Source organism: Lepidochelys kempii, chromosome 3 (assembly GCF_965140265.1).
Source record: "Lepidochelys kempii isolate rLepKem1 chromosome 3, rLepKem1.hap2, whole genome shotgun sequence".
In the NCBI taxonomy this organism is placed as follows: Eukaryota; Metazoa; Chordata; order Testudines; family Cheloniidae; genus Lepidochelys; species Lepidochelys kempii.
Window position 1 is genome coordinate 79351132 of NC_133258.1, and position 21488 is coordinate 79372619.

Here is a 21488-nt window from a genome sequence, read left to right on the forward strand (position 1 = left end):
AGCTCAGTACGGGAAGTGAAAAGCTCAGTTGGAATGTAGTTTGCAGCAAGGGGCAAATTTCATAGGAAAATATCTGAAACGGAACAACATAGACCAGACTCTAGGCAGTAGTGATCATCCCAGTGCAGAAGAAATTGAGGAGCGAAGTGTAAATGATGGAAGTCCTATTACTAAGGAATTAACAGATTGGCCTGAAGGTAAGGAATGGAAATGATGGAGAATCATCCCGTTCTCCTGGCGGCCTAAAGGAGAGTGATGATAAAGAAGAATGTGGCTCATATGAAAAGGAGAGTAATGACAAAGAAAAATCTGACTTACATGGAAAGGAGAGAAACAGCCTCGCATGATGACAGAAACAGCAGTGAGAAACTGCACACCACAAATTGATACATCAGATCCTGCTTTATGCCAGCGATCCTAAATTCTGCCAATATTGATCGTTAAATTTTGAACTGGCCAGACAAAATCATGGCTATGACATTTCCAGTAAATGAGCAGAAGCAAGACTTCTCAACTGCGAAAGAGTGCTTGAGAATGGTGAGAAACTGAATTGGCATTGGCTAGTTTACTCTAAATCACCTGACAAAGTGCTCTGGTTTTGTTGCAAAATATTTGACACGAATGCAGAATTGTTGCATGTGCTTTCCACGTACAATTATTGGCATCACTTAGCAGATGCTCTGCAGCATCATGAAAAGTCAGCCAGCCATTTTACAGCCTACTCCAAATGGATGGAGGTCGAGTCCAGACTCCAGCTGACTAAATGCACAGACTCAGAAAACCAGCGCATTATTAATGTAGAAACTCAGCATTGGAGAAATGTGCTCAAGCGTCTGATCTCAATTACTCTCTTCCTTGCAAAAAAGAATTTGGCTTTCTGGGGCTCATCAGATAAGTTGTTCATTGAACATAATGGTAATTTCCTCAGTCTGGTAGAGTTCCTTGGGAAATACGATGATGTCATGCCTGAGCACCTACGTTGAGTACTTCATAAAGAAGTTATGGACCATTATTGCAGCAAAACAATTCAAAATGTATTGATTGACCTTATGGCAATGAAGCTGATTGATAACATATTGATGCAGCTTGGCAAAGCAGAGTATTATGCAGTAATAATGGACTGCACTCCTGACATTAGTTACCATGAGAAGATGTTATTTACAGTAAGATTTGTTGATGACAAGGACGGCTGTATCCAAGCAAAGGAACATTTGATCTGTTTCTGGTCTGTGGATGATTCTACTGGAAAAGACCTAACCAAACTGTTTATAAATGTTTTGAATGAAAATAAAATAAAGCTTCAGGACTGCAGCAGCCAGGGCTACAACAACAGTGCAAACATGGAGGGAATAAACAGTAGTGTCCAGGCAAGGATCCTTGTGATGAATCCAAGAGCTTTCTTCATGCCTTGTAGCTGCCATTCCCTCAACCTGATTGTGTCAGATGTAGAGTCATCTTTAGATACAGTATCTCTCTTTGGAGTACTGCAAAGAATATATGTCCTGTTTTCACCATGAGCTATCAGGTGGAAGATCCTCGTGGACAATGTTACAAATGTGACTGTGAAGCCACTGACACTCACTGGGAGAGCCGTATTGACAGCATAAGTCCAGTAAGGTACCAAATGACTGAGATTTACGATGCCCTGTTCAAACTAGCACAGTCGAGTAAAGCCAAAGCCAGAATCCCACACAAGGCTTAAAGCTTGGCAAACCAGATTACTCACTTCAAATTTCTGGTCTCAGTTGTAGTTTAGTAAAATATCTTGTTCCAAGTAAATGTTGTAAGCAAGGCATTACAAAACTCAGTCAATGACATTGTGACTGCTGCTACTTTGATGAGAAGCTGCCTTGATTTCATTGTGGCCTACAGAGACAACAGATTTGAAGATGCTATCACCGTTGCTAAAGAAATGGTGGAAAACTTAGGAGTTGAGCTGATCTTCAAGGCAACTCGTATTCATCAGAAGAAGCATCAGTTTGTTTGTGAGGGCAGAGATAAGTTGATGGGACACTTGAAAGAAAAATTCAAAAGGGAGATTTTTTGCTCACTTGTTGACACTGCTTGAATATCCACTGAAGAAAGGTTTGGACAAATGAAGCACCATGAAAAGACCTGGGGGACAGGGGGAGTTGTATGACCTTACTAAGCTACTGGTAGACAGAAAAACACTCTTGAACAATTGTACAGACCTTTACTGGATGCTGACAAATGGGGAATGTTCCGACGTCCATTATAAAGCCCTCTATATCGAACTGGACAACATCCGTCACATTTTGCAAAATGAGAAGCACTCTCTGCTCCAAGTTATCCAGTTCATTCATGATGCAGAGCTGAAGGATACTTTTCCTAATGCATGGATTGCTATGAGGATTCTGCTCATGCTGCCTGTTACAGTCACAAGTGGTGAGCGCAGCTTTTTGAAGGCCAGGCTCATTAAAATATATCTTCAGTTGACCATGGCTGATGAGAGATTGACATCACTTGCTATTTTATCACTTGAAAATGCCCTTGGCCAGTCTTTAGATCTCTCTGATGCTGTGCTTCAGTTTGCAAGGGCAAAGGCAAGAAAAGCAACCTTTTGAACTAAAGGACTAGGGTTGACATTCTAAGGCTATTTAATACTGGGCCACCCAATGTTGATGCACAAGTCAATTTCTTGATGTTAGTACATTTCAGTTACTCTTAAAATTAAAAAGTTTCTATAAGCTCAGAGGAAATTTTTTTTTTTAATTTGCATATATATGGCATGAATAAAGAACAGATTTACAGATCCTAGCATGTAAATTTATCGTGTTATATGACAGGGATAAATCATGCATGCAAACTGTGCATCAAGGTTGTGAAATGGGCTACAAATGCAATAAAAAATAAAGTATTCAAAAGTTGAACAAATGAGGAGTTGCTGAAGATGCTCCTCACCTGGGGCACCATTTGTTCTAGGGATGGCTCTGGTAGGAGGTTGGGGAAGCAGGGAAGAATGAGAGAAAAAACATGTACAATAGAAGTACACCACATTGAACCTTTGCCCAGTACTGAAGTCCATTGAGTTTGTAACTTGATACATAAGAAATGTATCTTTTAAATATATATACTTTATACTTCTGTAAAGTGGTAAACTATCAGAAGTGTTTAGCCAGGTTACTGTGGCCACACACTCACACACACCATTGAAGTGTATGCGTACAACCTCTATAGGTGCTAGAACTGGGAGTTCTGAGGGGTGCTACTGCACCTGGCTTGAAGTGGTTTCCATCATATACAGGGTTTACAGTTTGGTTCAATGGCTCTCAGCACCCCCACCATACAAATTGTTCCAGCACGCACACCTTCCCACATGTGTGTGGGCACATACGCTGTCATTTTGAAGATTTCCAATTAGAAAAACATATAGCAACTTCCAGCATCAGAAAACAAAAGTGCTTTCTCCACTAGAATAACAAAAAAGTTTTGCAGATTCTAGGAGACCATGCAATTAATGAAAGATGCCTTGCAAATTCTTGATTTGTCATTGTTTAAAAGTGTGAAACTTGCACTGTTATTTACTGGTGGGTGACAAGCTACTGTAGCACTAGATAAAATATATTTTTTTAACAAAGCTCTGGATTTAAAAGCAACATCAGAGCTCACTGACTCAAACATTTAATGTGATTTATGGGTTGTACTGGGAGAGTACTAAGGCTAAGTCTCACTAAGATCGCTTTAAATTACTTTCAAAATTAAGTAAAGAAGCAAACGTAATTCCTAATCTAAACATGCTGTGAAACATTAATTATGCATTTCAAGTGAAGGGAATAAACAAGAAATAATTTAATCTGTGACATAAAATAAATCCCAAAATGTATCCTTGCTGAAGGCATTTTATAAATAAACACTTATGTTTAAGTCGCAAAGGAACTGAAGATGAAACCATTAGTAACTGAGTCAGAAGCTGTTTATTATTATTATTTTTGCAGTCATCTCGTAAAAACACAGAAGCCAGTTCTAAAGATGAATATGCTGACAGAAGAGTAAAGGATCCTAACACAAAAGGGAAGGGAAGATCTTTAATTTATGCCTAATAAGGTTTGTTAAAAGAGAGCTCAAGATTTCCGTTGCAATTGCTGAGCCAATGTAGAAGCACATCTGAATGGTGTGTGCAGCTGTAATATTTTTGACAACATTTTACACCCCTCTGAAAAAACTGCCAGCATCTGGAGACCTCAATATTTCCCTAAAGGAAAGGTTCATAATACCTGAGGTGTAAATTCCTTTGTGTTTTATCAATATGCAAAAAGTTCTCTATATAAAATAAGTTGCACACATTACAATATATGTATTTCATAAACATATTCAAGCAGTGCGCAACGAAAGGGGCCTAATCAATACTAGAAATAAGAAAGGATGGGAATACTTACCTGTAAAGTAAAGATCCCTTGTCCCCCTTGAGGAGCTTGCTTTAACCCCTTCATTGTGGTTTCTGTTATACCTTCAGCACAGCAGTGGAACACACCAATATACTATGGAAGCACCTGGAGCTTCAAAGGTATCTCAAGCGAGTGTCACAAATAGCAGGCACATCTATTCAGCAGAGAAGCAGTTAAAGTCAGAGACGCTAAAAGTAAAATCCTCATGCCCTCCAAAAACTATCAAAGAAAGGAAAGAAAATGGGAACAAAAACATTGAGCTGTGGACTGCCTACCTCTTTCACCCCTCCCCACACAAATAACCCAAGTAACATGGAGTGCTCTAGAGGGGGACCTCGCGAGACACATGTACCGCTCTGCATATTTAATATGGAAGAGACGGCTAAGATTTCAGGATGGGAAGAGACCAGGCAGTCTATCCAGGTTTCTTCACCTATCTGCCTTGTGTTTACACTCTGTAGTGTTTTCCGCCACCCAACATGTGCCTTTCTAACTCTTTACTGACTGTGTTCATAGTTACAGGATCTCTTGCTGCTTTCTATAAGCCATACCACACATTAGTTGCTTTCTAGGTAAATGTGTTTTCCTGAACTATTTTAGGGACTGGATCTTTCTTTTCTTAATTATTTACATCGCTTTATTGTTATTAATGTGGTAATGACAAAACGTCTGAGGGTTGGGGACATTCTGCTAGGTGCAGATAAGGTCCTGGCCTGAATGAACATACGGTCTAATTTGAATCAAGATATAACAAGTGACTGTTTTCAGTACATATCCTCAGGGCTTGGAGCTTTTGTTTAGTGAAGGGAGAATCTCCAGAGGGACAGAGGTTAGATTTCCATAAGCATCCAAATGTTCAACATCTTTTTCAAAATTAAATCAATCTACTCATACTGTGTATATTCAGTTAGGCCTGATTCTAATCTCACACTGCTGCAAATCTACATCCACTTCAGTGAAGTCAATAGAATTATGTCATCATAAAACACTGTAAGCACAAAGACAGACAACCTCTACAATCTCTTAACTGTTGAAGAGCCTCTCTCTCCTTTAAGGTGTCAGGAATCTGTGAGCTGGAATGTGCCTTATAGGCACTTGTACAAATTGAGAGTGCCAGGAGGCATTGTGCTAAAGAGAAGACATACTAGAGGAATGTTGTTGCAGCATCCCTTAAAGGGGGACAATGTGTTTTCTCCTCCAGAGCAAACCAGTTCTGCTGTCCAATTGTGGAGGGCTTAAGGCCATTATCGCAGTCTTTGAGTTGGCTAGCTGCCCTTAGACTTGTGCAGTGTCTCTGCGTGCAAGCACGAGGACTGAAAAGGTTCTTGCTCCCTATGTGGGAGCATTAGATGGGAAGTTCCTTGGACAAGCATGTATGCATGTCTTGTGCCCCAGTGTGAGCAGGCCACAATCTAGTCCTTTATAGGCAATTGTGCCAAGATTGTGTTGTTAAGCAGATAGGTACAGACAGATTGCAGTGCTGTAACACTAATATCAAAGTCTGTTCAGTTCATGCAGTACAGGAGTTCAGTAGAGCTGGATTTATGAACTTCAGTAGCTCATTCAGAGGTTAGGGGTCTATTACAGAAGTGGGTGGGTGAGGTTCTGTGGCCTGCAATGTGCAGAAGGTCAGATTAGATGATCATGATGGTCCCTTCTGACCAAATCTATGATGCTATAAGCTTTCCTGTCACGTGAATATTTTTGGGAGTTAAATTTTTTCCTCATCTCAAACTGCAAAGAAAAATCAAAATCTCAAAAATATTTGCAAACCAAAAACTCAAAAAAGTTTTCATTTCTAGTCCATCAAAATGTTTTCTTCTGATCATTTCAGAACATTTAGTTTAGATTTCAATCTTTATTTAAAACTTTTTTTTCAGTGCAATTCACTTAAATTTTGAAACAAAAAGTCATTTCTTTCAAAAATACCAAAATGAAATGGTTCAACAGTTTAGAAACTTTTTACCTCAACATTCTTTTCAAGTAAGGAAATTCATTGAACCCAGCTCTGTTTCACAAACAGTTTTGGCTTTCACAAGTTGGCATTTTTGATGAAAAAATTAATCAAAAATTCCTGATCAGCTCTAGAGTTCAGGTCAAGGGAGAACTCATTTGGGTCAAGAATATTACTAGTTATTCTACCATGGGATTTAGTACTTCTATCATTTTTTCTTCTTTTACTGGATTCTGCCCTATTAATACTGAGTAAAGATAAACTATCAGCCACATCCTATCTTTTAACACTTGCAAATCAACAGAGAAAATTACTGTCTGAGCGTACATTATTTCAGCAGATGTGTGTCTAAGATACGGGCACAGAAGACCACATTCCCAGTTGTATTTCAGGATCTTTGCACCACCTGAGAATTTCCCAGGCTGAACTGGACCTTGTCAGCACTCAGTCCCCATCAGCAGGACCCGGAGTCCTGGACAGATCATTCTGCATTCCAGCTATGCTCAACCAGCACATAGTCCTTTATGATCTTCAGGTTACTCTAATATATACCAAAGCTAAGGCAGCATAGAATCAAATTTTAGCATCTGGCAACCCCACCCATCCCACTCACTGCACCAAACTCAGCTCAGCAGACTAGCAATAACATTTTGAAGTAATTCCAGCAGATTGTGTATGATATATAAAAAAAATCACAGTGTTCAGTGATGACAGCTTTATAATCATGATTGTGCCTATATGTTTGTTCTGTGTTATAACCAGGTGCACATTATTCAGCTCATAAACATGCACTGGGAGAAGCAGATCTATTGATGACATCTCTCAAAAAAAAGAGACAAGGTGTTTTTAAAGCTGATTATTCACTTGTTTTCTCCATTCTAATATGTTATAGGAAGATACATCATATAAGTTAAATTACGTATAAGAAAAAATACATTTAACTGAAAGGAATGCACTGGTTAAGTTCACAAGAATCACCCTGAAATCTGAACCTTTAAGGGTAGGAGATCCTTCTGGGCACTTATTTCCCTAGAAAAGATTTACCTTTTTTATTCAAGTTATGACAAGTGATGCTTGGATGAAAAAGCAAACATCTTTTTTTTAATGCTTGATGATACATGAGAAGATCATGTACACACTGGACCAAAGATATTGCACATCTGTGTACTTCAAGGATGGTTTTAAACTCTACTGGGATTCTTAATTGTCTTTTAAGGGGAGGCGGTAAATGAACTTGTGCTGATTTATTTTTCTCCTGTGTCCTTAAAGTTGTATTGCAGCGGGTTATTGTTTTAAAAGATTGAGTGCACAATCTCAAAGGAATAAAAGCACTAAGTTGCATGCTTCTAAAGCTTAATCCATGTGCAGTTTTTTTGACAGTCAAACCTGACCTCACACACAATGCACACACCTGAACCTATATACAGCTCATGCCCTCAGTCTGCTCATGCTGCAGTGTGTTCATTGAGAAAATTACCCCATATATTCAACAGCTCTTCAGGATTCACACTTGGAGTCATTTGAACTTTGCCCAAGCTTCAATAACATGCTTTTTTAAATCAGATTTCTCATCGCAAGGATGACACACCACGGATGGTGAGCCTGAAAGCCTGGACGTGCCATTCCACCTATGCTTGAATCTTTGGCAAGCAGCTTGTATTAAACATTTATTTTAGTTCTTTCACAATCATAAATTATTTTGGGATATTCTTCTGTAGCAGAAGAAAACTTTACTAGTGAGGTTAATAAGCTGTTTAAAATGAAGAATAGCTCAGGATATATATATATATATATATATATATATATATATATATATATATATATATATATATATATATAAAAAGTAATCTGTTACCTCCATCTGCCTTTCCTTTTCCTTTTTACTTTTACTAGCAGGCTGATTTACAGCTGTAGGAAACATGACTTTGAATTCCCTAAGTTTGGTGCATAAACATGAACTGATATTGGGCTGGGGAGGGGAAGTTGGTTCGCTATTATATCTGCCATGATCCCAAGACTGTGTTATAAACATGCCAAACTGCCAGCATTTTTTAATGTAACCATTTCATATATGGAGTGCTACCAATTTCTAACAAGCATGGAAGGATTGGGAGAGCGGCAAGGCTGGAGTATTGACTCATGACACAAATATTTTGTCTAGTAATCAAAATAGTACAGTTCTAAACATGCACCTGTCAGCTGGCCTCAGGTCATGCAATAATTTTTTGCATGTGGCTTCGTAAATCTGCAGCACAGCCTTTTATGATAAGAACATGTGAAAATGGACCCAAGAATGTAGGGAAAATGCAGCCAAGAATGTAATGAATGGTTTGCTACAAACTATAATATCTGGCAGTATCATCGTTTAGTAGTTCTACAGTGGTCTCAATCCAAACTTGCCCAGATGGCTATTCACTGGATATTTGTTTTTCATCGCTACAGATAACAATGTCACTTCTCTGGGACTTGTGCTGCTTCATCTAAGCAGCACAAGTTGTATTTGGTGTTGTATTTTACACATGTTTCAGAACTAATGGCTTACGTATTCTCAGAGACACTGCATGGTTTGGTAGACTGAGTACAAGCCTAAAAGCTCGGAACTGATGAGTTCTAATTCTGGCTCTGACACTGCCTTGCTGTGTGGTTTAGATTTAAACTCCTGTCTCATTTTCCCCCTAAAAGTTAGAGGTGGTGATATTATTTATGAACCATTAAGAGGGTTTGGAGAGACAACTGTGATTATGGTTTTACAGTGCTTTGAAAATATAAAACAATAAATCTGTCTACCATGACAACAACCACAAGCAGCTGGGGTTGGAACAAGGTTTTCCTGGGCATTGGATGGAGGGACGAAAAAATCTTATGGGCTGACTCCTCTCACTGGGGAAAGAGCCTTAGTTAGGGGAAGATGTATGTACGCGTGGTTGTGGGATAGGCCATACTGAACTACTTGGGGATATTATTCGTCCTGGCTGGACAAAAGGATGTGTGGTAGTTGCGGCAGTCTCTTAGTTTGTGGGGACTGCTGGGTTGAGCACTCTGCCAGAGGCAGGGTGAGTTCACTTCCACCTCCTTATTGCCCCTCACCCAGTTGCAGGTAAAAGAGATCTATCCTGAGATGAGAGAAGGCCCTAGGTCACCTGGAATCACAATGTGATTGGAACAAGGCTCATGCCTGGGGCAGGAGCAGGGAGGCAGCCAACCCAAATGCAGGGCCTCAGCAGCATGCCCTAAGTTGAAGCGTAGCATGTGTAAGCAGGCAGATGTTACTGTTGTGCGTTGCACTCTCAGCCTGAGCACATCAGCAGCTTGAGGTAGCTTTGCCAGATGCTTCACAGACAGATGCTCCTTGCTCCCTGCCAACAAACAGGAGCGGAGCAGCTTCCAGGCTGTCTGAGGTACCAGTCCACTGGCCCAAAGTCAATTAGCTCAATCTGGACCTACCTCAGGTCATGGAGTGGCAGAGTTATAATACAGTTACTTCTGCAGCTGTGAGACTGCAGTAGCCTCAACTGTTCTTGTTTCCCTGCCATAAAATGTGGGTCATTGGCTAGGGGAGCTACACACTTCTCTTCCCAATTCAGCGGGCCAGGGACAAACAGCAGATGATGGATGCATGCCCCTTTCACAGAGCTCTTCCCAAATAGAATCCTCACACCAGCTCTATGCTTCCTGAGCCCTCAACGATGGTGGGAGAATGTTTCTGATTAAAATAATCCTCTACATGAATGTGGAGAAATGTGGGGGATTGAGGAAATTGGGGCACTGAGGTAAATAGGTATAATAATAATTAGCAAATTATAAGAAACAAGCAAACAAATATATATGCTTGACTGGGAAGATATTGAATATTTATAGCAAGGGGAAAAGTTACTACATAAGGTCAGCAAATGCTTGGTGCATCTTACTTTATTTAGTTAGTTAGTTGCATACTTTTATTTCAATTTATTTGACATTAGCAATCAGTTGAATAGCCCATTTCACTCCATGAGAAAGGTATATATCCTATATACTTGGCTGCAAAAGCAAGCATATTAAAATCATAATTTAAAAATTGGTCTTTATGCCCTCTGTTCCCAGGCTACATCTTTCTTATTTTATCAGATCCCCAACTAGATGACATAAACTGATGAATCAAGCTGCGATTTGAGGAATAGCTGGAAAAATTCTGCACCAGCATTAATTTCTGTTCTACTTAAAGCTCACAGGGAATCCACATCTTTTAAAAATATTTACACCAAGGCTGGCAAAGAAAGCAATAAGTCATTGGAATCAGAGATTCACTTTCAACATACACATGCTTCTGCTGCCCATTCCACTGCTCTTACTGGATTGTAGGGTCTAGCCTGTGGCCACCAGGATAGGTGGCATACACAGGAACAGCTTCGATAGAACATTCATAAAAAGAATTGGGACAGAAAGAATGCACTGTTCTGGTATTTCTACTTGGAAATAAAGCAAAACAATACAGCTCTATCATGTTTTGTTTCCCAATCTGAAAAATGCAAGGTATTCCAATATACTGGTGAGCATAAGGAAGTCAACACAGTGCATACTGGATTTACTGGAGAACAGCAAGGAGGCTACAGTGTTAACTTTAACAACTATTAGAAATCCTTCAAAACATTGGTTGGGTATGGAGGTGATAGCTGGGTATAGTGGAGGAGAATTAGAATTAATTAAAGACAAATTATTATGCAAAAGGGTTAGAGCTCATGTCCTCCACCCTATCTCCCCCTAAAATACAAACACTTACAAAAGACAGCAATCATGCCACTTTATGCTCCAATCTTGTCAGCTCTCACAAACCAAAGGCCATTGATATCTTTGGGGGCAGGAATAGACCAAAGCCTGGCAGACTAGGTCAGTATTTAGATGGGAGACCTCTGAGGAACACATGGTTCAGGAAGCAGTATAGGTGATCCATGAAATGGCACTCTTCCAGATGAAGAAATACTGAATCAAGTATCCTGGTGTAATGCTCAGGGAACATTTCTCTACCACTCTTTGGCTGAGATTTAAATGACTTATTGTCATTACAGAGCCCCAAGAGGTGATCAGAGAGCAGAATCTGAATTTGTAGCAAATCATCATGGTTCATGACCATGTAGCTGAAATGAGAGAATTTGGCACTCAGTGTGTGCATGGGGAGGCCGGGAAGGGATGAATCTGAAGTTTTTCTTAAATGTTAAGTATCATGGGGCCTTCACATCCAGGCCAGTTCCAAATGGCATTTCAAAATTTACTTCCCTTCTCCTCACAAGATCCTTGACATTGCTACAAATCTAACTGGGTAAATAGATAGATACTATGGTCAGAAGGGACCATTATGATCATCTAGTCTGACCTCCTGCACAATGCAGGCCACAGAATCTCACCCACCCACTCCTGCGAAAAACCTCTCGCCTATGTCTGAGCTACTGAAGTCCTCAAATCGTGGTTTAAAGACTTCAAGGAGCAGAGAATCCTCCAGCAAGTGACCCGTGCCCCATGCTACAGAGGAAGATGAAAAACCTCCAGGGCCTCTTCCAATCTGCCCTGGAGGAAAATTCCTTCCCAACTCCAAATATGGCGATCAGCTAAACCCTGAGCATATGGGCAAGATTCACCAGCCAGAAAGAATTTTCTTTTGTAACTCAGATCCCACCCCATCTAATATCCCATCACAGGCCATCTCCTCCATAAACTTATCAAGTTTAATCTTAAAGCCAGATAGGTCTTTTGCCCCCACTGCTTCCCTTGGAAGGCTATTCCAAAACTTCACTCCTCTGATGGTTAGAAACCTTCATCTAATTTCAAGTCTAAACTTCCCAGTGACCAGTTTATATCCATTTGTTCTTGTGTCCACATTGGTACTGAGCTTAAATATGTCCTCTCCCTCTCCCGTATTTATCCCTTGGATATATTTATAGAGAGCAATCATATCTCCCCTCAAACTTCTTTTAGATAGGCTAAACAAGCCAAGCTCCTTGAGTCTCCTTTCATAAGACAGGTTTTCCATTCCTCAGATCATCCTAGTAGCCCTTCTCTGTACCTGTTCCAGTTTGAATTCATCCTTCTTAAACATGGGAGACCAGAACTGCACACAGTATTCCAGTTGAAGTCTCACCAGTGCCTTGTATAATGGTACTAAAACCTCCTTATCTCTACTGGAAATACCTCGCCTGATGCATCTCAAGACCGCATTAGCTTTTTTCATGGCCATATCACATTGGCGGCTCATAGTCATCCTATGATCAACCAATACTCCAAGGTCCTTCTCCTCCTCCGTTACTTCTAATTGATGCGTCACCGGCTTATAACTAAAATTCTTGTTATTAATCCCTAAATGCACAACCTTACACTTCTCACTATTAAATTTCATCCTGTTACTATTACTCCAGTTTACAAGGTCATCCAAATCTTCCTGTATGATATCCCAGACTCTCTCTAAATTGGCAATACCTCCCAGCTTTGTATCATCTGCAAACTTTATGAGCACACTCCCAGTTTTTGTGCCGAGGTCAGTAATAAAAAGATTAAATAAGATTGGTCCGAAAACTGATACCTGAGGAACTCGACTGGTAACCCCCTCCAACCTGATGGTTTACCTTTCAGTAGGACCCCCTGTAGTCTCCCTGTTAACCAATTCCTTATCCACCTTTCAATTTTCATATTCATCCCCATCTTTTCCAATTTAACTAATATATCCCCATGTGGCACGGTATCAAACGCCTTACTGAAATCTAGATAAATTAGATCCACTGCGTTTCCTTTGTCTAAAATATCTGTTACTTTCTCAAAGAAGGAGATCAGGTTGGTTTGGCACGATCTAGCTTTTGTAAAACCATGTTGTATTTTGTCCCATTTACCATTGACCTCAATGTCCTTAACTACTTTCTCCTTCAATTTTTTTTTCCAAGACCTTGCATACTACAGATGTCAAACTAACAGGCCGGATCACTTTTTTTCCCTTTCTTAAAAATAGGAACTATGTTAGCAATTCTCCAATCATACGGTACAACCCCTGAGTTTACAGATTCATTAAAAATTCTTGCTAATGGGCTTGCAATTTCATGTGTCAATTCCTTTAATATTCTTGGATGAAGATTATCTGGACCCCCCAATTTAGTCCCATTAAGCTGTTCGAGATTCACTTCTACCTCAGATATGGTAATATCTACCTCTATCTCCTCATTCCCATTTGTCATGCTACCATTATCCCTAAGCTCCTCATTAGCCTTATTAAAGACTGAGGCAAAGTATTTGTTTAGATATTGGGCCATGCCTAGATTATCCTTAACCTCCACTCCATCCTCAGTGTTTAGCGGTCCCACTTTTTCTTTCTTTGTTTTCTTCTTATTTATATGGCTATAGAATCTTTTACTATTGGTTTTAATTTCCTTTTCAAGGTCCAACTCTACTTGACTTTTAGCCTGTCTCATTTTATCCGTACATGTTCTGACCTCAATAAGGTAGCTTTCCTTGCTGATCCCTCCCATCTTCCACTCCCTGTAAGCTTTCTGCTTTTTCTTAATCACCTCTCTGAGATGCTTGCTCATCCAGTTTGGTCTACAACTCCTGCCTATGAATTTTTTCCCCTTTCTTGGGATGCAGGCTTTCGATAGCTTCTTCAGCTTTGATTTAAAGTAATCCCAGGCCTTCTCTGCCTTTAGATCCATAAGTTCTTCAGTCCAATCCACTTCCCTAACTAATTTCCTTAATTTTTGAAAGTCAGCCCTTTTGAAATTAAAAACCCTAGTTACATATTTATTTTTGTTAATCCTTCCATTCAGTTTGAACTGATTTAGCTCCTGATCACTCGAACCAAGATTATCCCCTACAACCATTTCTTCTATGAGGTTCTCACTACTCACCAAAACAAAATCTAAAATGCCATCCCCTCCAGTCAGTTCAGCAACTACTTGATGAAGGAATCCATCAGCTATCACATCTAGGAAAATCTGAGACCTATTATTATTACTAGCACTCGTCCTCCAGTCTATATCTCGGAAGTTAAAGTCTCCCATGATCATGCAGTTTCCATTAGTATTTACTTCATTAAAAACATTAAAAAGGGCTCGATCCATGTCCAAATTAGATCCCGGCGCAGAGGATATATAGCACACCCCAAGCACTATCCCAGGGGAGGCTCTACTTGTTTTCTTCCCCAATGTAATTTTTGCCCAGACGGACTCTGTCTTATCCATTCCATCGCTTCTTATTTCTTTACATTCTACCTCATCATTGATATACAATGCTACTCCACCACCTTTACCTTTATTTCTGTCTTTCCTAAACAGCACATACCCTTCAATACCTGTAGTCCAGTCATGACGACTATTCCACTATGTTTCTGTTATCCCTATAATATCTGGTTTCACTTCCTGCACCAGTAGTTCTAGTTCCTCCATTTTGTTACCTAGGCTCCTCGTATTGGTGTACAAACGTCTTAATTTTTGCTGTTTGGCCTCGCTCACATTCTGTATTGTATGTAGGCACATCCTATTAGGCACGGTCATTCTACAGCCAGTATAACCTATTAGACTGGTATCCACACTGCCCTTCCTCCTTATATACATTCTCCTACCCATGGCTGTGTCCTCTCTTACTTCGTTTTCTTGCCTCTCAATGCTAAAATCCGGCGTGGAGATTACCTGGACATCTCCCAACCATCTCCCCCAAATTCCTAGTTTAAAGCTCTCTTAATCAGTTGTGCCAGCCTCCATCCTAGAAGTCTATTTCCTTCCCTACTCAGATGAAGTCCATCCCGAGAGAACTGTCCTCTGTCCATGAATGCCTCCCAGTGGCCATACATCCCAAAGCCCTCCTTACAGCACCACTGCCTAAACCATCTGTTGATAGTCATAATCTTGTCACACCTTTGTTGCCCTTCTCTAGGAACAGACAGAATCCCACGAAAGCTCTCCTGAGCCTCGATTTCCTTAAGTGTCTTCCCCAGCCTAGCATAGTCTCCCTTAATACTTTCCAGCGAGAATCTAGCCGTAGCATTTGTTCCCACATGAAGGATAATTAGGGGATTATTTCCTGCTCCCTTTAGGATCCTTTTCAACCTCAGGTCTACATCCCGTATCTTAGCACCTGGAAGACAGTACACCCTTCTATTCTCTGGATCAGCTCTGGTTACAGGCCAGTCTATTCTTCTCAGTAAAGAGTCCCTGATCACATAGAACTGCCTTTTCCTGGTAATGGTGCTATTCTCCAGTCTATCTCCTGTTTCCTCTGGCTGCAAGTTCTTTCTATTCCTATTCTCCCTTGTAATCCTCTTCAACCCATCCTGTATCCTCCTGGGGCTCATATTTGGTGTAGTCTCTTCCCCTTTGCCTATAGGACTAGTCGCTCTTCTCTTCTTCCTTGCCCCTTCAGCGACTACCTGCTGAGTCCCTTCTTAATTTTCCAACTCTGCAAACCTGTTCTTGAGCTCTATTTCTCCTTCACTAGCCCGTCTTTTCCTCTGCCTAGTTCTTTTAGTCACATGCTTCCACTGACCACTTTCCTCACCCAGTCTCCCCTCAAAATTCCTCAGTCCTGCTTCCATCTGCAAGTCTAAACTTTTCCCTTCAGATACCTCATGTCTTTGCTCCATAATCTGCTCGAACCCCTTTCTAAACTCAACCAGACTTTCCACCTGCATCTCCAAACCTCGGATCTTTTCCTCCATCAACTCTATTAGACGGCATTTCATGCAGACAAAACTCTTACCAGGTGCCCCCTCCAGGATCATGTACATACCGCAGCTTCCACATCCAGTCATCTTCATTGTGTCTTCCACTACATGAGTCACTCCCACTGCTGCCTCTGTATCTGTCATAGCCTTCCCACTTAAATCCTGTTAACCTGGGAAACACAAACCACACCAAAACACCACCACCCACAGCAAAAACAAACCCCAAACAAGTACCACAATACATACGCTCCTTTCAAACTACCACTGAAACTCCCCTGTTTACAGCTCGGTTTGCTGTCTCCTGTGTCGCTACAGTTGTCTGTGCCACTGCCTGACTGGCTGGCTACCTTTATAGGACCCCTAGTCAGAGAAGCCCCACCCCCTAATCAGGGCTCAGCTTCTCTCCCAGCACAAAGCCCCTACAAGCCTCTACACATACAAATAATACAAAGACAAAACCAAATACAAATACCTTCTCCTCCAACAGAACTCCCACCCAGACTCCCCTGTTTACAGCTCTGTTTGCTAGCTCCTGTGCCGGCAGCTGTCTGTTTGCTCCTCCTTCCTGAATCTCACAGGAAAATGTAATTCTGGCAGCCAGTATCTACAGAGAAGAGTCAGAGTCAGAGGTTATAGGCATAAAGATAGGGGTTTGTTCCTACTGGTACTTCCTGGATATTACCATGGTACTTTTGGAAAGTTAGGCTAGTTGAACTATTTGATTCTGAAAATTCCATTCAGTTCAAGCCATTGTACAATTATGTTTAAAAAAACATAATATGAGAAATGTTAATTAGTACTCGAATTAATAATTTTAAGAGATTTTTTAAAAATTAAATGTAAATGTCTGAGTTTTGAGCAGGAAGCATAAACTCTTTATCTTTGAATATAAACCCTTCTGTATTTTCCTTAAATATGAGTTTACATTCTCTACCAGTCATAATGTCCATATTATCCATAGGCCAAGTGGTACAATCTTTTCATATATTAGGTCAGGTCTACACTACAGTCGGAATCAACGCTCTGAGATCGAAACACGGTGGTCGATTTAGCAGGTCTAGTGAAGACCTGCCAAATCAACAGCAGATTGCTCTCCAGTCGACCTCTGTACTCTACTCCCAATGAGAAGAGTAAGGTAAGTCGATGGGAGAGTTTCTCCCATTGACCCCCCATGGTGTAGACCCCATGGTAACGCAACCTAAGATATGTCAACTCCAGCTACGTTATTCACGTAGCTGGAGTTGCATAGCATAGGTCAACTTACCATGGTAGTGTAGACATAGCTTTAAACTTTGACCTATGGTAACCAGGTTTTAAAATTAGCTTTAAAAAAAATCCCATGGGGACATTTGTATACATCACAAGTTTGCTCACTCTAGTTTGGCATGCTGGGAGCATAGTAGACAGAGTGCTGAATGGGATTGAGGTGTGTTGTTTCTGTAGGGAAACTTGAATACATATGAACTATACTCTGCAGTTTCTGTCATGAGTACTGAAATTCACTGATTTCATTTAAATGTTATAAACATACCAAAACATTATAACAATGGAATAATAATGTAGATTACACAGGGCATGTAGCAGGTCAGACCTGAGTGGGAAGGCCATTCATCCAGGTTAAAGTCAGACAGTCCTCAATTTGTGCAGCACTGTCCCTATCCGGTAGGGCCTTAGTACCAAATGTGATTTTGTCCGGTGACAATGAGAACAGAGAAGGAGAAGAGTGTGGATGCAGGAGGATGTCAGAGGGGGGCAACAAGTTGTGAACTCACGCAGGTAGGGGTGTGATCATGCAAGCGGGCTAACGTGTGCAGGGGTAGGGATGATCTATATTGTGGGGATGTGTAGGTGGCCACCTGAGTCCTGAGGCCACATTGCCTAAAAGTCAAGCCATGCCTTCACAATTCTTTGCACTCTCTTTGCTCTGGAGTGGCCCTGCCAGGTCATACACAGAAATCCAAGCCCTTCCCAGATGTCCCCTTGGACTTCTGTCACAACAGAGGGTAGGGGGAACAAGGTATGGGGATCCTGGCCTGCCTACTGCAATGGGTCCCAATTCAGGGCCCTAAAAGTTTGTTACAGTATCTTGACCACTCATAGACCCACCACTCTCTCCCCTGGTTTACTTCCTGCTGTGCTGGAGCTCCTCCATTTGAGGCATGGTCCCAGTCTTAGTAGCAGTTTAACCTGTTAGGGGAATACTATCCCTCTCGTATGTTCTCTCTTGGCTTCCCCAACTCCAAAAGGGAAGAGAAGCAGGAGCAGATCCAGATCACTGCTTCCAGAATGACCTTACCCACAGCTCCCGGTATCAGCCTGTCACTTCCTGATGCGGCCTTTAACTCCTTCCACTGGGCTGTCAGTGCCCTTTTACTCTATCCTTGCATATGGAGCATGCCCTGCAGCTGCTGAGAGGTGGTGCTTCCCTAGGCATACCTTGTTCTGGCTTAGTGTGGGGTCTGTAAACCCCATCACAGGGTACAATATTGCCAACATTTACACACGTGAATAAGGGCTCATAGTTAGGTAGGGGTAGTAATGTAGAGCATCTGAAGAGATGCATATAATGTAAATTCTGCTGGTAAACTAGAAAATATTTATAGCCTACTCCTGCCCTCTAGTGTACCAAGTATAGCTATTTGCAGTCTTTTTGAAGTGATAATGGGGGAAATTATATGACAAGATTGCTGCAGACACAGAGGCACTTTAAAATGATTTTAAAGTAAAATAATTCCCAGAGAATCCAAGACATTACGTAAAAAATATCTAGTGGTAGTCTTTGATGTTTTTGTATATGCCAGCTTTGGCAAGGTGGAAAGCAACACCCCTCTTATAACTGAGGGAACAGGCATTCTACCTATAAAATGTTTTGCTTCACAGACCCTCTGTTTTGCAACCTTTTTGCATCATGTGACAACAAAACAGATTATTTGCTAATTGATATCATAAAGCAAGACAACCCAGTGAAGGCTGATAATCTTACTCTGGCTAGCAGCTGACGTTAAGCTTGATAGGAATTGTTATTTTAAAACACAAACTATCCCATTACAAAGATTTTTTTCTCACTATAAAAATAGATGTAAAAAGATTTGGAGCAAGCCTGGTAAGCAGTATATCAGCTAAAAGTTTGAGCTGATAAATCTGATACAATAGGTCTGAGATTGGTAGCATTACTGGCAGGGTTAGTGAAATTGTTTAAGTACAGAGGACAAGACAGGCACATTTATAAAGAACTGGAATTTTTTAAAAAAATTAATAACATAGTGAAATATATGTTCATGGAGGCGAAATTGGACAAAGGAATCTGGTGCACAAAGAATTAATATTACAGTTTAAGAAAGAGGGAACTGCATGCACATAATTAGTGCATTAAACACAGAATAGGAAAGAGACAGAAAACAGCAGAAATTATTTGTGCTATGATGTTACATATAACCCCAAGCATAGAGCAGTGCATAGCTGTGTCACCCCAGGAGCAGCCCAAAATCAAAGTTCCTCCTAGGGTTTATCCCTTATTCCAGGGCTGGGGGAAATAATCTGCTACCACCTTTGACAAGTAGCATATTCGTTCCTCATTTCTCCTGCACACACACCTCTGTGCCCTTCTCAGCTCAGTCTCTGCTGTGCAGGAATAGTGACCACATGGAGCCTCCTCTACAGCCCCCATGCATACCCCAGAGATCCAGGGGAGCAGTAGGGGAAATAGGAACCCTTTCTCCTCTGCACAGATTCACAGTCCCAATTTTACCTTATATTTGTCCTAATTCCTGATTAAGTTACACCAAGGGGTATTGATATATACATATCACTGGTACCTGAGACCAGTGTTGCCAAATATCCATTTTTATAGCATAGTTCTCTTTTCATACCAACCGCAATTAGTTGATACGGGGGGCGGGGGCAGGGATGGGAAGAGGGAACTGCCTGGACAATTTACATGATCTGTAATATCAAAACCACTTGATCCACAGTAAGGATAACCATTGGTAAAAATCTCATTCTTTAAAGTATTCCTAAACCAAGACAGAACAATTGAAACTATGAAGACAGTATGTTGAATGTCAGACCTGTGCAATTTGATGAACTCGGTTGGAATCCCCTCCCACTCCACAAAAAAACAACCAAAACTAGAGTTTATCATGGGGCCACTGACAAATTCTTAACTTAAGCATTAGTGAAATGGAATTATTATACTGACATCAGTTGCCATGGAGGATAAAGCAAGTCTGACAAGTTCATTCTTTCAGCAAATCTGATTTGATAACTATTATTATTTTACATGGACCAGCCAGTAGAGGAGATTAAAAATTAAACAGTCGTGGTTTTTTCCCCTCATACTTATTTGTGAGATTCCAATGTACATATAGGGCTCACAGTGAATAGTACAGATAGACTCTGTATTCTTTAAAAAGCAAATTCTCCTGTTAAATCAGTTTTATTATGTATTATTTTAATTTTGTTTTCAAATTCTTCAGAAAAGTTTTCAGAGCAGATTGTATTTATAGGCAAGGTTAACCAATGTGTTAATCTGTTTTTACACCAATGTAACTATCAATACTTATTTAAATTATTTGTTATAGTGTAGTAAAGAAGAGTGAATCAGGCCCAATAGCTTTATTCCTAGATCTAGGGTAAAGTTCTGGCGATGGTAAGATAGCTGCTCAGTTAACTATATTTGTGAGACACACTGCAAGTTGGACTTACATCAGAAAAATTATAAAAATATAAAAAGCCTCCAAAGCTATGTATACAACCCAGGGTAAGGAACACCGTGACCCTTCTAAACAATAGGAAGTACTGTACATAATCTCAAAATTCAAATAATAATAATGATAATTGTGCAATTCAGTAGCACTAAGAGTATGTCTATAGAAAGAAAAATCCATGGCACTGAGTCTCAGAGCCTGGGTCAAATGATTCGAGCTTGCACGGCTCAGGCTGAGGAGCTAAAAAAAGCAGTGTAGACATATGGGGTTCGACTGGAGCCTGGGATCCGAGACCCTCCCCATCAACAGCTTTCAGAACCCAGGTTCTTGCCTAATTCCAAATGTCTACACTGCTATTTTTAGCCCTGTAACCTGAGCCTGAGTCTAATGACCTGGGCTGAAACTCAGTGTCACAAGTTTTGTTGTTATTGTTTTTTTAGTGTAGACATACCCGTAGAAGCCCCAAATGAGATCAGGGCCCCATTGTGCTAGGCACTGTACATATTCATACAAAAAGATAGTCTTTGCCATGAACATCTAAGCAGTCAAGACAGAAAAAAATAAATCAATATTGCCTGTTTTTCTAAAAGGTATGCTCTAATAAAAAAAATAATTACTTCAGAGAAGTCCTGTGACCTGTGTTATGCAGAGGGTCAGACTAAACAATCACAATGGTCCCTTTAGGCTTTATAATCTATGAAAAATGGTGCAAGGTGAAACAGAGGCCCAGAGAGGTAAAGCGACTTATGCAAGTG